The 13,182-nt window shown below is 41.9% G+C and overlaps 1 pseudogene; it reads left to right on the top strand.

The window, feature by feature from the left end:
* The first annotated feature begins 251 nt into the window (after window positions 1-251).
* On the top strand, window positions 252-861 carry LOC142443267 (translation machinery-associated protein 16 pseudogene; annotated as a pseudogene).
* The last annotated feature ends 12,321 nt before the right edge of the window (window positions 862-13,182 follow it).

Here is a 13,182-nt window from a genome sequence, read left to right on the forward strand (position 1 = left end):
TAGCTCAATCTAAGAACAATTAGTTCTTATGACGTGGCCCTGATCAGTATGTGCCCTTTTGAAGGAACCACAGAAGGTATGGGTGCTACAGCAAAGTGTGGTGAAGACATGAGATGGTATCTGACTCTCGGAAAGAATGGTGTCGGAGACTGCGCGGCTTCCGAGGGCCTGCAGGCGTGTGCTTGCCGCGCACCGGGCCTTCCATGTCATCTTTCCCCGTTGGAACTGGACGGGCAAGCAGGGCAGGCAGCATGCCTAAAGCACCCAAGGGAAAGAGTGGCGGTCAGGAGAAAAAAGTCACCCATCCGTATAGTAGAAAAGCCGCTCAGATCACCAGCCAGTCCCACAAACAAGAGAAAAAGCAAAAAAATGAAGAATGAGAAGGCCTTGCATCTCAACATTATTGGTGAAAAACTACAGTGGTTTCAAAATCATCTTGATGTCAAAAAAAGTAGAATATTCAAAGAAAGACGCTTGTACATGGATTAAAAGCTATTTAAATCGATTCAGCAGTGAGTTGGAGCAGACTGAGTTACATAACAGCATCAAAGACAGGCAAGGCCGGTGACACGTTTCCCGGGAGATGGTTATGAAGCAGACGATGGAGCGGGAGCGACAGCAATATGAGGACTATGGCCTTGAGGTTCCCGACATTGTAGATGCAGCTAATCTGAAAACACTTAGGGAATGGGATTTTGATCTGAAGAAATTGCCAAACATTAAGATGAGGAAATCTGTAAAAATGATGTAATTCCCAAGAAATGCAAGAAGAAAAACTTTACAACTGTAGACAAAGTCTTAGAGGAATTGGAACTAAAAGATGAATCCAGCAGCTCTGACGAAATTACTCCAGTGACCTAATGGACGGTACTTGAACTGTGAACACATTTGAGAGCATCAAGCTACACTTGTTCATTGTGGTAAATCAACAAGTGGTCATTCTCTTATGTGACCAGTGTTCTATGTGCAGTTTTAAAACAGGTAGAATTTTTATTTAACATTATAAGGAAAAAGGAAGACTGCTTTATAGTTTGTATTAATTTGTTAAAATGTAGTGACCAAAAAATCCTTTTAACCTGAATTTGGAGGGGCAGGAGTTAATTTGAATGAAGACAGAAAACAGTTTCTTTTCCCCTCATGTTTATGTAGGACTGCCTAACTGGGTAACAGTGGGTTTTAACGTCACACAGTGAGCAATCTAAAGCATCTTGTTTCATGATCAGGTCCTCACTGATGCCTTTCACGATTTTGTCTTCTAGCAATACTCTTCACCTACTCCCCTCTTAAAAATTAACCTTAATTTTTTTAACATAAGATAATATGTGTCATGGAATTCATAGTAGACTCATGGACTGTATACTATTCTTATTTAATTTATCATCTGAGGCAGAGATAACTGGTAGCAATGGAACAGTCTCATAGTTAATCTGATTTTTATTTGAAAATGACTTCATGTTAGCACCTTTTATGTTATATAGCTCCTGCTTTCTCATGAAAAATGATGTCTGTTTTGTGTGGAACCATAACTAAGATTATAGTACCAATTGTTTTACTGATGTGATCCCTTTTTCCCTCTTCAAGAAACATGTTAAATTAACATATGTGTATAAGCCGAGTTTTTCAACACATTTTAAATGCAGTTTTTGTGGTAAAATTAGGTGCCTTGGTTGATACTTGGGTCGGCTTATACTCGAGTATATAAGGTAATTGACTTAATATTTCAAGCATTGAAAAACAGTGTGATAAATTGTTATTATTCACAAACCTTGTTACACATAGCATATAATTTAGTCTATTTTGTAAAAAAAAATTTGGAAGTACATTTGAATATTTTCAAGAAAAAATAATACTTGTGTTACATGTTAACTAGATGTCAACCAAGTCTTAACAGGCTATTTAAAATGTTAAAACATTTTCTTATGAAAATTAAAAAGTATATTTCTATTAAAAAAAAAAGAATGATGTCTGGGGTCTTAAGCTTTGTTTTTAAACAAGCAGTCATCTAAGTGTAACGTCAACTAAGCCCACATGGAAGAAGAACACCAACATGCTGGTCCAAGGATTGTCAATAGTAACATTCATATCTGTAGGAGAGAATTGTATCAGAGTTTAATTTTTTTTAACTCTGATTTGCAGAAGGCTATGGATGACAGTTGAAGGCCACATACATTTGCGGGTTCTACACAAGGAATAAGCTTCTGGTGATTTCTCTCTGACCATAGTTAAGGGATGGGAATAACCTGGTTATCAGACAGAGTATTAGAGAGATGATTATAGCAGATTGAAATAAAAAATCTGACTTGAAAGTTAAAAACTTGATATTTGATCGACCTTTTGATACTTTGACCTTAATCTTGTTTTTTAATACTTTCTGGTTTTGGTTTTCAAACTGAGTTTCTTACTTTGTTGTTGGTATTGTTGGTAGCCTTCTTGACTCTGTTCTGGATCTTTCTATATATATTTGGTATATAGAACCCAGTGTGGGTGACTCTGTAGAAACTATAACTACATTATGGGTTCCTGTTGGGAGATAATATGGAGTTGCTATCAAGAAATACAAGCAAGAACAAAAAATAAAACCCAAAAAAGAAATATAAACAAAAGGAAAATGTTTGAAACTGATAGTCATTTACATGACACGATACAACTATTGAGTGATGTGATGTCTGGATTATTTCTCAAAATGGTTTGAGGAAAAAGAAAGAATCAGAACGTTCCAAGACTCCTGCAGGCATATTTTAAAATCCTCAAGGTAACATCTTTGCTTTTCAACACTTTCAAGCGGTCTTTGAAGCAGATTTATCCAATGTCATTGTTCACTTGATCTCTTGACTTCTGCCTCCATGGGCACTTATTGTGCATGCAAGCAAGATGAAATTATTGACAATCCCAATATGTTCTAAAATTCTCATTATGTTATGTATTAGTCCAGTCACCTAAAAATTTCTTTCTACCGACCCAAATGGGAAGAGAATGACTTTCTGTTTTTGAAAGCCTTACATGTGTTGTATTTATTTCTTTCATAATGAGCATGTGTAACAGAAGGCATACGAGTCTACTTTTGGGGTGAACTGGGTGTAATCTATATTGAATATTGAAGATATGGATTTAATTGCTCTAGTCAATATAAACAGGGCAAACAGATTTGGATGAACTGTTCACTCTCTATCTCTTTTACAGCCCAGTATCTATTCAGGGCCCTCATTGTGTTTAAATATCTTACCTATATGCAGAGGTTCATTATCTGTATCAATTGCTGGGGTCATAATTCTCTGTAGTGTAGCAATTATGTAATAATGTCAGTTTTAGAGTCTTGTCGAGTAGTGTGCTCAATGGGTCTATTAATCAAGAGATGGTGGCTTCGAACTCACCAGGTTTCCAATTGAGAAAGATGAGAAGTTTGCTCCCATAAAGACATATTTTAATTTTTACCAAAGTACCTGATACTTCCTTTTGAGTGGAAATGGAATGGTCCACATGTACTTTATAGGAGAAAGGTGTGGTTTTCTAATCCCAGAAAGAATGACAGCCATAGAAACTCACAGGGGCAGTCCTACCTTGTCCTAAATAGTTATTAGTCTGCTCTGATGCAATAGCAGTGAGAGTATTTTTACTGTTATTCTGGATTATGGTATATAACACAAACATTTTCAGTTGCCTGCAGGGATGTGGGTGATTTTTCTGTTTTCCTGATAATAGGGTATGCAATAGGGCCAGTAGTTTGGGGATCCTATTATGGACAGCATTGAGGGAACTAGGGAGCAATTCTAGTCTGTCCAATAATTGGCTATGAGGGGGACAGTACACAGTGTTACTGGGTTTGGTTTATTTTCTGTTTATGATATAAAATGTAACTCTGAAGGATCAGTTGTGATGGTATCATGTGTGAAGACATTCCATGGTAAAGGGATTCAGGCTGTTTGGTAAACCCTTTACTCCATAAGCTTTATGAGATAAAGGTAAAGGGGTTTTCCTGAGGAATAGCTGCACAACCTTTCATCTCTGAAAGCATTATAGAGAATTGAAAAGAGATGTAGGATCTGACTACAGCAAGAAAGGAGACCTGGATCAGAGTTCTTCTGTGGACCAGCAGTCCCTAGACAGTGAACCTCCTAGATCCAAGGTAATGTTGAAGCACACATACACATACTCAGTGCTGTCTAAAGCAAGTTAATCCCACAGATATTCCAAGCAGACAAGGACCTTGCCCCAGAAGCAACAGAATAAGAGAGGCTTAACCTATGGCTGATAGGATATGTAACATAAGCCACACAATTATACCCACCTAATTTATAAGAAAATACACTTTAAACGGAATCCCCCCCACCCTCAATTACTGATGGTTCCTTCAAAACACACTTAAAAACTAAGAAAATGTGCTGGACTCTTCTTCAGAGATCAATACTCTTAACACATCTGGTTGGATGCTATTTCTGGAAGGGTATTGCCCATCCCTCCTTCCCTTTCACATTATTCAATGTTATTGAAATCACTTGGGTTTATGGAACAGTGGGTTTTTTGTAATGGGTTAGGTTCTTTATCAACTTGGCTTGGCCAGGATTCTCAGAAGGTTAGCGATTATGATGTCAGCCTAGGTGACAAGTAATGTCATCACATCTATGAAGAGATTTTCTGTCAGCAGCGAGGAGTGGGAGGTGCTATCCTGGTGGGTGTGGTTTCCCCCAGTATAAATGTAAGTGGATTCTCTCTGTAAACTCTGCAGCTTTTGGCCAGGTCCCGGACCTCACCACACTTGTGGATCTCTAGCCTTGAGACAGCATCTTGCCATATTTCCTACATAACTTGGATTCATCCTTCTGCATAGCCTGGGAGGAAGCAGCCTACCATCCCACGTTCCCATCTTGGATTCCTCTGGCACTCCCCTACTTGAGTCAAGAGAGTGGTCCAGACTGAAATCTGAGCCTTGACAGCCCCTACAACTGTGAATTGAAAAGGTGAGAAGTGTGACTAAAATTTTACCTAACATTTCTGACACGGTGTAAGGGTGGCAAGATGGGACTAAAAGTGAGGCTTTCTTCTTTTTTAAAGGGCACAGTCTCTGAAACTCATGGGGAAGCATTGATTCAATAACATTTAGTGACTAAGGGTGCTGGGGCCAAGATTTCAGAGGATGGAGGTCACCCACCCACTTGGCCCTTCCTGAGGTCTGAGCAGATGCAGCTTACCCTTCATGGGTCAGGATTCCTTTTGGAGCAGATTCGTCAGAATGAGCACCGGGACCCACTCAGAATCTTGGAGCTTGCCATCCAGAGTTATGTTGCAGCATGTGGCTTCATCCATTGCCTCTCTGGAGCGGCTGTCCATAGAATTCTCCCACCGTTGTTCATGGCAGCTGTTGCCTGGAGATAGAGGGAGACAGTGAAAGTCATGGTGGAGTCCTGGCCCTTCATCTCGCTGCCCCTGGTTGTTCTAGTGACAATCTCACAGGACATCTTTTGCTTGTGAAAGACAGTTGTCTTCATATTCTAAGTTTCCAGACCTTTTCAAGAACATTTAATAATTGGTTGTTTTTAGTTTACAGTGGCTCATGTTTGTCTGAAAATTGTGCCTCAGTGTTTTCAAAGGTTATTTTTTTCAAAAGTCAGTCACCAGTCCTATCTATTAAAGTGTCTCTGAGGAGAAAGGAACCATCTTCTCAGTTAGCTGCTAAACATTGGAACTCTTTGTGTTATTAGGGGTTCCAAGTTTAATTTCACAATTATTCAAGAGGGAAATTGACACATTGTGATATATTTATTTTGGAGGTTATAAAGAATTTTTTAAATTATGGTAAATTCTTCCTTTTAAGCTTCTTGGGTTTGCATTTGTATTTGTTTTGTTTCACTTTCTAGAAAAAACTCTGACATTTAAGGTAAAGGCATTGCTTTTAGATGCTGCTGTTGGTATTGCTGAGATGACTGCAAGGTGTGACATAAGTTTGGATCAACTACACGTCCGGGGAAATAACATAGAGCTAAATAAGAGACTGTCATAGTATTTTCATATTAGAATAGAGGCGTCTAACCTACTAAGAATTGTGTAGGGAGATTTGCATTCTGGTGGTGAGAATAATTCTTTCATATAATTCATGAATTCTATTTATGAATCATAAAATGTCTGTCATTGACAAGATGTTTTAGGCTGTTCTTGTTGTTAAGGGATATGAAATTGGTCCAGAATCCTACATACCCTCATCACTGACTCATAGTTCGCCTATATGAAAATGGAGGAAATACTGGAAAATCCATGGATATCCTAAAAATTGTAATGTTGAAACGAAATGCTGCAGTTATCATGTCACTCTATCTTAATGAGTTGGTTAGACTAAGAAAGTGTTTATACTACACTGCTTTAAAATCTTAGATGTAATCATTCAAATTGTTAATTTGGTCTTCGAATATCCAATTCTTTATAGGTAATTGTCTTCCTTGCAAAATGCTGACAGAGACCTGCTCTGATCTGCCTTGCAAGATGTTGATCTTCATTACATGATGCAGGGGGAAGACCTGCCCAGATCTTCCTTGAAAGATATCGATTATCTGACAGAAGACCTGCCAAAAGCCTTTCTTGCAAGATGTTACTAAGCTTCCTTGCAAGATGCTGTGAGAACATTCTCTTATCTGTTTTACAGGATGATGCTGATACTCTTCAAAAGGTGCTGATAGAAGACCTGGTCTGAGCTTCACTGATCTTTTTTGGAAGATGATGATAGAAGACTGCTCTGATCTTCCTGGCAAGATGTTGCTGATCTTCCTTCCAAATTGTGAGAGAAGACCTGTTCTGATATGTCTTGCAAGATTTTGCTGAACTTCCTTGCAAGAAATTGATTAAGACCTGCAATGATCTTACTTACAAGATATCGCTGGTCTTCCTTAAAGGGTACTTATAGAAGACCTGCTCTTGTGTTCCTTGTCAAGATGTCGCCGATATGCTTTGCAATATAGAACACCTGCAATGATCTCCTGGCAAGATGCTGCTGATATTTTTCCAAGATGCTGTTAGAAGATCTGCTCTGGTCATTCTTGCAAAGATGTGGAAGATATTCCTTGGAAGATGCTGTGAGGAGACCCGCTCTGATCTTTGTTACAAGATCATTAATTTTAAAATCAGATTTTTATATTGAAGAATGTTATTTAAAAATACTGGCCAATTAACGTGTTATGCAAGTCCAATTGTTAACTCTGTGTGTGTGTGTGTGTGTGTGTGTGTGTGTCTGAGTGTATGGTGTAAACCTGAGTAAGACGGAGGAGTCATGACCAGGCAGAGCATAACCGACAGCAGATACAAACTTAGGCAGTCCAAAGAAAAATAACAAAATCCCATGGTAGGCAACACAGACCAATAATACATGTGTGTGTGTTATTGTATGCTGTAACCTGAGTAAGGCAGATGACGAGGTAGGGCCTAACAGACAGGGAGACACAGAAAGTCAGGTAGTGAAAAAGAAAATACATAGCCAAATCTGATGGTAGGCACAACATGCTGATAATACACACCAAAAAGCAGCTGCTGCATGAGATGACTTGCAAAGCTACTTCACACAGTACCCTTTCTGGAAAATGTTCACAGCACCACTCCCTAAACCACAGATGATAGGATCTTCCTTGTGAGATGGGATCGATCTGATGTGCCCTTCCTTGAAAACGCCACTGATCTTCCCTGAAAAATGCTGATAGACCTTCTCTGATCTGCCTTACAAAATTGCTGATCTATCTATCAAGATCCTGGGAGAAGACCTGCCCAGATTTTCCTTGAAAGATGCCATCAATCTGACATGCAAGTTGGTGACAGATGACCTACTATGGTGTTCCCTGTAAGAGGTCACTAATCTCCCTTGCAAGATGCTGGGAGAATCTGCTCTGAATTCTATTTCAAGATGTCACTGGTATATCTTAATGATGCTGAGAGAAGGCCCACTATGATCTTCCCTGATCTGCCTTGCAAGATGGTGAATGAAGACCTGCCATTATCTTCCCTGCAAGTAGCCAGAGAAGAACTGCTCTTATCTGCCTTGCAAGATATCCCTGGCCGCCCTTCACAGGTGCTGAGAGAAGACCTGCTCTGATCTTCCTTTCAAGATGCTTCCATTAGCCTTGCAAGATGTTGATGGAAGACCTGGTCTGATCTGCCATGACAGATTTTGCGGGTCTTCTTACCAAGAGGCAGATACAATACTTGCTCTGATCTTCCTTGCAAGACATGCCTAGACTTGTGATCTGTCATGCAAGATGTTGCTGACCTTCTTTGCAAGATGCTGATACAAGACCTGCTTTAACCTCCTTGCAAGTAATCCCTGGTCTTCCTTTAGAGATGCTGAGGGAAGTCCCGCTCTGACCTTTCCAGCAAGATTTTGCTGATCTTCCTTACAAGATGCTGACAGAAGACCTGCTCTGACATGCCTTGCAAGATGTCACTGAAATTCCTTGGAAGATGCTGATAGATGATCTGGTCTGATATTCCATACGAAACATCCCCCATTTACTTAAGTCGTGCGGAGATAAGACCTGTTCCGATCTTCTTGCAATATGCTTCTGATGTGCCTTGCAAGATGGTGATGTAAGACGTGCTCTGATCTTTCTTGCAGATGTGGATGATAATGGTTGCAATATAGAAGACCTGCTCTGGTCTTCCTTGAAAACGCGGCTGATCTTGCTTGGAAGATGCTGATAGGAGAGCTTCTCTGGTCTTCCTTGCCACGATGTGGCAGATATTCCTTGCAAGATGCTGTGAGTAGACCTGGTCTAATCTCCCTACCAAGATATTGCAGATTCACCATAGAAGATGCTGATAGAAGACCTGTGCTAATCAACCTTGCAAGACATCACTGATCTGTTTGGCAAGGTAGAAGACATGCTCTGATCTCCCTTGCATGTGACTACTGATCATCCTGGAAAGATGCTGAGGGCAACCAGAGGGAGATGTTCCCACGTGCGATTGCATCTCCGACTTCAACGGTTCTGAGCCGAGTGCGGGCATCAGGAGGCCCACAGGTGGGTGAAATAATTCTCCCTCCTCCTCTCTGAAAAATTTTGGGTAGCTATGCATAGGGTTAACTTCTCCTTACTTGTGTGTGTTTGTGTGTGCGTGTGTTTTATTGTATGCTGTAAACCTGAGTAAGCCAGATGACTGATGACCAGGAAGGGCCTAACAACACGCAGACACAGAAAGTCAGATGGTGAAAAAGAAAAATACATAGCCAAATCTGATGGTAGGCACAACATGCTGATAATACACACCTAGAAGCAACTGCTGCATGAGATGACCTAAAAGCTACTTCACACAGTACCCTTTCTGGAAAATGTTCGCAGGACCACTCCCTAATCTACAGATGATAAGATCTTCCTTGTGAGATGGGATAAATCTGATGTGCCCTTCCATGAAAACGTCACTGATTTTTCCTGCAAAATGTTGAGAGAAGACCTGCTCTGATCTGCCTTGCAAAATTGCTGTTTTTTGTATCAAGGTGCTGGGAGAAGATCTGCACAGATCTTCCTTGAAAGATGCCATCGATCTGCCATTCAAGATGGTGAGAGAAGACCTACTATGGTGTCTCTAGTGAGAGGTCGCTAATCTTCCTTGCAAGATGCTGAGAGAACCTGCTCTGAACTCTCTTTCGAGATGTCACTGGTATTTCTTAATGGTGCTGAGAGAAGGCCCACTCTGGCCTTCCCTGATCTGCCCTGCAAGATGGTGATAGAAGACCTGCCATGATCTTCGTTGCAAGTTGCTGAAGTTCTTCCCTGCATGTTGCCAGAGAAGAACTGCTCTGATCTCCCTTGCAAGATATCCCTGGTGGCCCTTCACAGGTGCTGAGAGAAGACCTGCTCTGATCTTCCTTTCAAGATGCTTCCATTAGCCTTGCAAGATGTTGATGGAAGACCTGGTCTGATCTGCCATGACAGATTTTGCGGGTCTTCTTACCAAGAGGCAGATACAATACTTGCTCTGATCTTCCTTGCAAGACATGCCTAGACTTGTGATCTGTCATGCAAGATGTTGCTGACCTTCTTTGCAAGATGCTGATACAAGACCTGCTTTAACCTCCTTGCAAGTAATCCCTGGTCTTCCTTTAGAGATGCTGAGGGAAGTCCCGCTCTGACCTTTCCAGCAAGATTTTGCTGATCTTCCTTACAAGATGCTGACAGAAGACCTGCTCTGACATGCCTTGCAAGATGTCACTGAAATTCCTTGGAAGATGCTGATAGATGATCTGGTCTGATATTCCATACGAAACATCCCCCATTTACTTAAGTCGTGCGGAGATAAGACCTGTTCCGATCTTCTTGCAATATGCTTCTGATGTGCCTTGCAAGATGGTGATGTAAGACGTGCTCTGATCTTTCTTGCAGATGTGGATGATAATGGTTGCAATATAGAAGACCTGCTCTGGTCTTCCTTGAAAACGCGGCTGATCTTGCTTGGAAGATGCTGATAGGAGAGCTTCTCTGGTCTTCCTTGCCACGATGTGGCAGATATTCCTTGCAAGATGCTGTGAGTAGACCTGGTCTAATCTCCCTACCAAGATATTGCAGATTCACCATAGAAGATGCTGATAGAAGACCTGTGCTAATCAACCTTGCAAGACATCACTGATCTGTTTGGCAAGGTAGAAGACATGCTCTGATCTCCCTTGCATGTGACTACTGATCATCCTGGAAAGATGCTGAGGGCAACCAGAGGGAGATGTTCCCACGTGCGATTGCATCTCCGACTTCAACGGTTCTGAGCCGAGTGCGGGCATCAGGAGGCCCACAGGTGGGTGAAATAATTCTCCCTCCTCCTCTCTGAAAAATTTTGGGTAGCTATGCATAGGGTTAACTTCTCCTTACTTGTGTGTGTTTGTGTGTGCGTGTGTTTTATTGTATGCTGTAAACCTGAGTAAGCCAGATGACTGATGACCAGGAAGGGCCTAACAACACGCAGACACAGAAAGTCAGATGGTGAAAAAGAAAAATACATAGCCAAATCTGATGGTAGGCACAACATGCTGATAATACACACCTAGAAGCAACTGCTGCATGAGATGACCTAAAAGCTACTTCACACAGTACCCTTTCTGGAAAATGTTCGCAGGACCACTCCCTAATCTACAGATGATAAGATCTTCCTTGTGAGATGGGATAAATCTGATGTGCCCTTCCATGAAAACGTCACTGATTTTTCCTGCAAAATGTTGAGAGAAGACCTGCTCTGATCTGCCTTGCAAAATTGCTGTTTTTTGTATCAAGGTGCTGGGAGAAGATCTGCACAGATCTTCCTTGAAAGATGCCATCGATCTGCCATTCAAGATGGTGAGAGAAGACCTACTATGGTGTCTCTAGTGAGAGGTCGCTAATCTTCCTTGCAAGATGCTGAGAGAACCTGCTCTGAACTCTCTTTCGAGATGTCACTGGTATTTCTTAATGGTGCTGAGAGAAGGCCCACTCTGGCCTTCCCTGATCTGCCCTGCAAGATGGTGATAGAAGACCTGCCATGATCTTCGTTGCAAGTTGCTGAAGTTCTTCCCTGCATGTTGCCAGAGAAGAACTGCTCTGATCTCCCTTGCAAGATATCCCTGGTGGCCCTTCACAGGTGCTGAGAGAAGACCTGCTCTGATCTTCCTTTCAAGATGCTTCCGTAAGCCTTGAAAGATGCTGATGGAAGACCTGGTGATCTGCGATGTGAGATTTTGCGGGTCTTCTTACCAAGAGGCTGATACAATACTTGCTCTGATCTTTCTTGCAATATATGCCTGGCCTTCTGATTTGCCATGCAAGATATTGCTGATCTTCCTTGCAAGATGCTGGTAGAAGACCTGCTCTGATCTTCCTTGAAAGTAATCCCTGGTCTTCCATTAGCTGTGCTGAGGGAAGACCCACTCTGATCTTTCTGGCAAAATTTTGCTGATCTGCCTTGAAAGATGCTGACAGAAGACCTGCTCTGACCAGCCTTGCAAGATGTCGCCGATCTAACTTGGAACACACTGATACATGACCTGGTGTGATATTCCATGCAAAATATCCCTCGTCTTTAAATCGTGCTGAGATAGGACCTGTTCCGATCTTCTTGCAACATGCTTCTGATCTGCTTGGCAAGATGGCGCTGGAAGACGTACTCTGATCTTCCTTGCAGATGTGGATGATCATGTTTGCAGTATAAAAGGCCTGCTCTGGTCTTCCCCGCAAGATGCTGCAATTCTTCCATGCAAGTTGTCAGAGAAGCACTGCTCTGAACTGCCTTGCAAGATATCCCCGGTCGCCCTTAGCAGGTGCTGAGAGCAGACCTGCTCTTATCTTCCTTTCAAGATGTTTCCATCAGCTTTGCAAGATGCCGATGGAAGACCTGGTCTGCTCTGCCTTGCCAGATTTTGCGGATCTTCTTACCAAGAGGCTGATACAACAGTTGCTCTGAACTTCCTTGCAAGATATGCCTGGGTTTCTGATCTGCCATGCAAGATATTGCTGATCTTCCTTGCAAGATGCAGGTACAAGACCTGCTCTGATCTTCCTCACAAGTAATGCCTGTTCTTCCTTTCGCGGTGCTGAGGGAAGACCCGCTCTGATCTTTCTGGCAAGATTTTGCTGAACAGCCTTGCAAAATGCTGGCAGAAGACCTGCTCTGACCTGCCTTGCAAGATGTCGCCGATCTTCCTTGGAACACGCTGATATATGACCTGGTGTGATATTCCATGCAAAATATATCTCGTCTTCCTTAAATCGTGCTGAGATAGGAACTGTTCTGATCTTCTTGCAACATGCTTCTGATATACCTTGCAAGATGGTGATGGAAGATGTGCTCTGATCTTCCTTGCAGATGTGGATGATCATGTTTGCAATACACAAGGCCTGCTCTGGTCTTCCTTGCAAAATGCTGCTGATCTTCCTTGGAAAATGCTGATAGGAGTGCTTCTCTGCTCTTCCTTTCCAAGATGTGCCAGATATTCCTTGCAAGATGGAGGGAGGAGACCTGGTGTAATCTCCCTACCAAGATATTGCAGATTCTCCATAGAAGATGCTGATAGAAGACCTGTGCCAATCAACCTTGCAAGACATGACTGATCCGTTTGGTAAGATAGAAGACCTGCTCTGATCTCCCTTGGATGTGACTACTGATCATCATTGCAACATGCTGAGGCCAACCTGAAGGAGTCGTTCAAATGTGCGCATGCATCTCCACCTTGAAAAGGTCTGAACCCAGTTCAGG

This window comes from Tenrec ecaudatus, chromosome 3 (assembly GCF_050624435.1).
Source record: "Tenrec ecaudatus isolate mTenEca1 chromosome 3, mTenEca1.hap1, whole genome shotgun sequence".
In the NCBI taxonomy this organism is placed as follows: domain Eukaryota; kingdom Metazoa; phylum Chordata; class Mammalia; order Afrosoricida; family Tenrecidae; genus Tenrec; species Tenrec ecaudatus.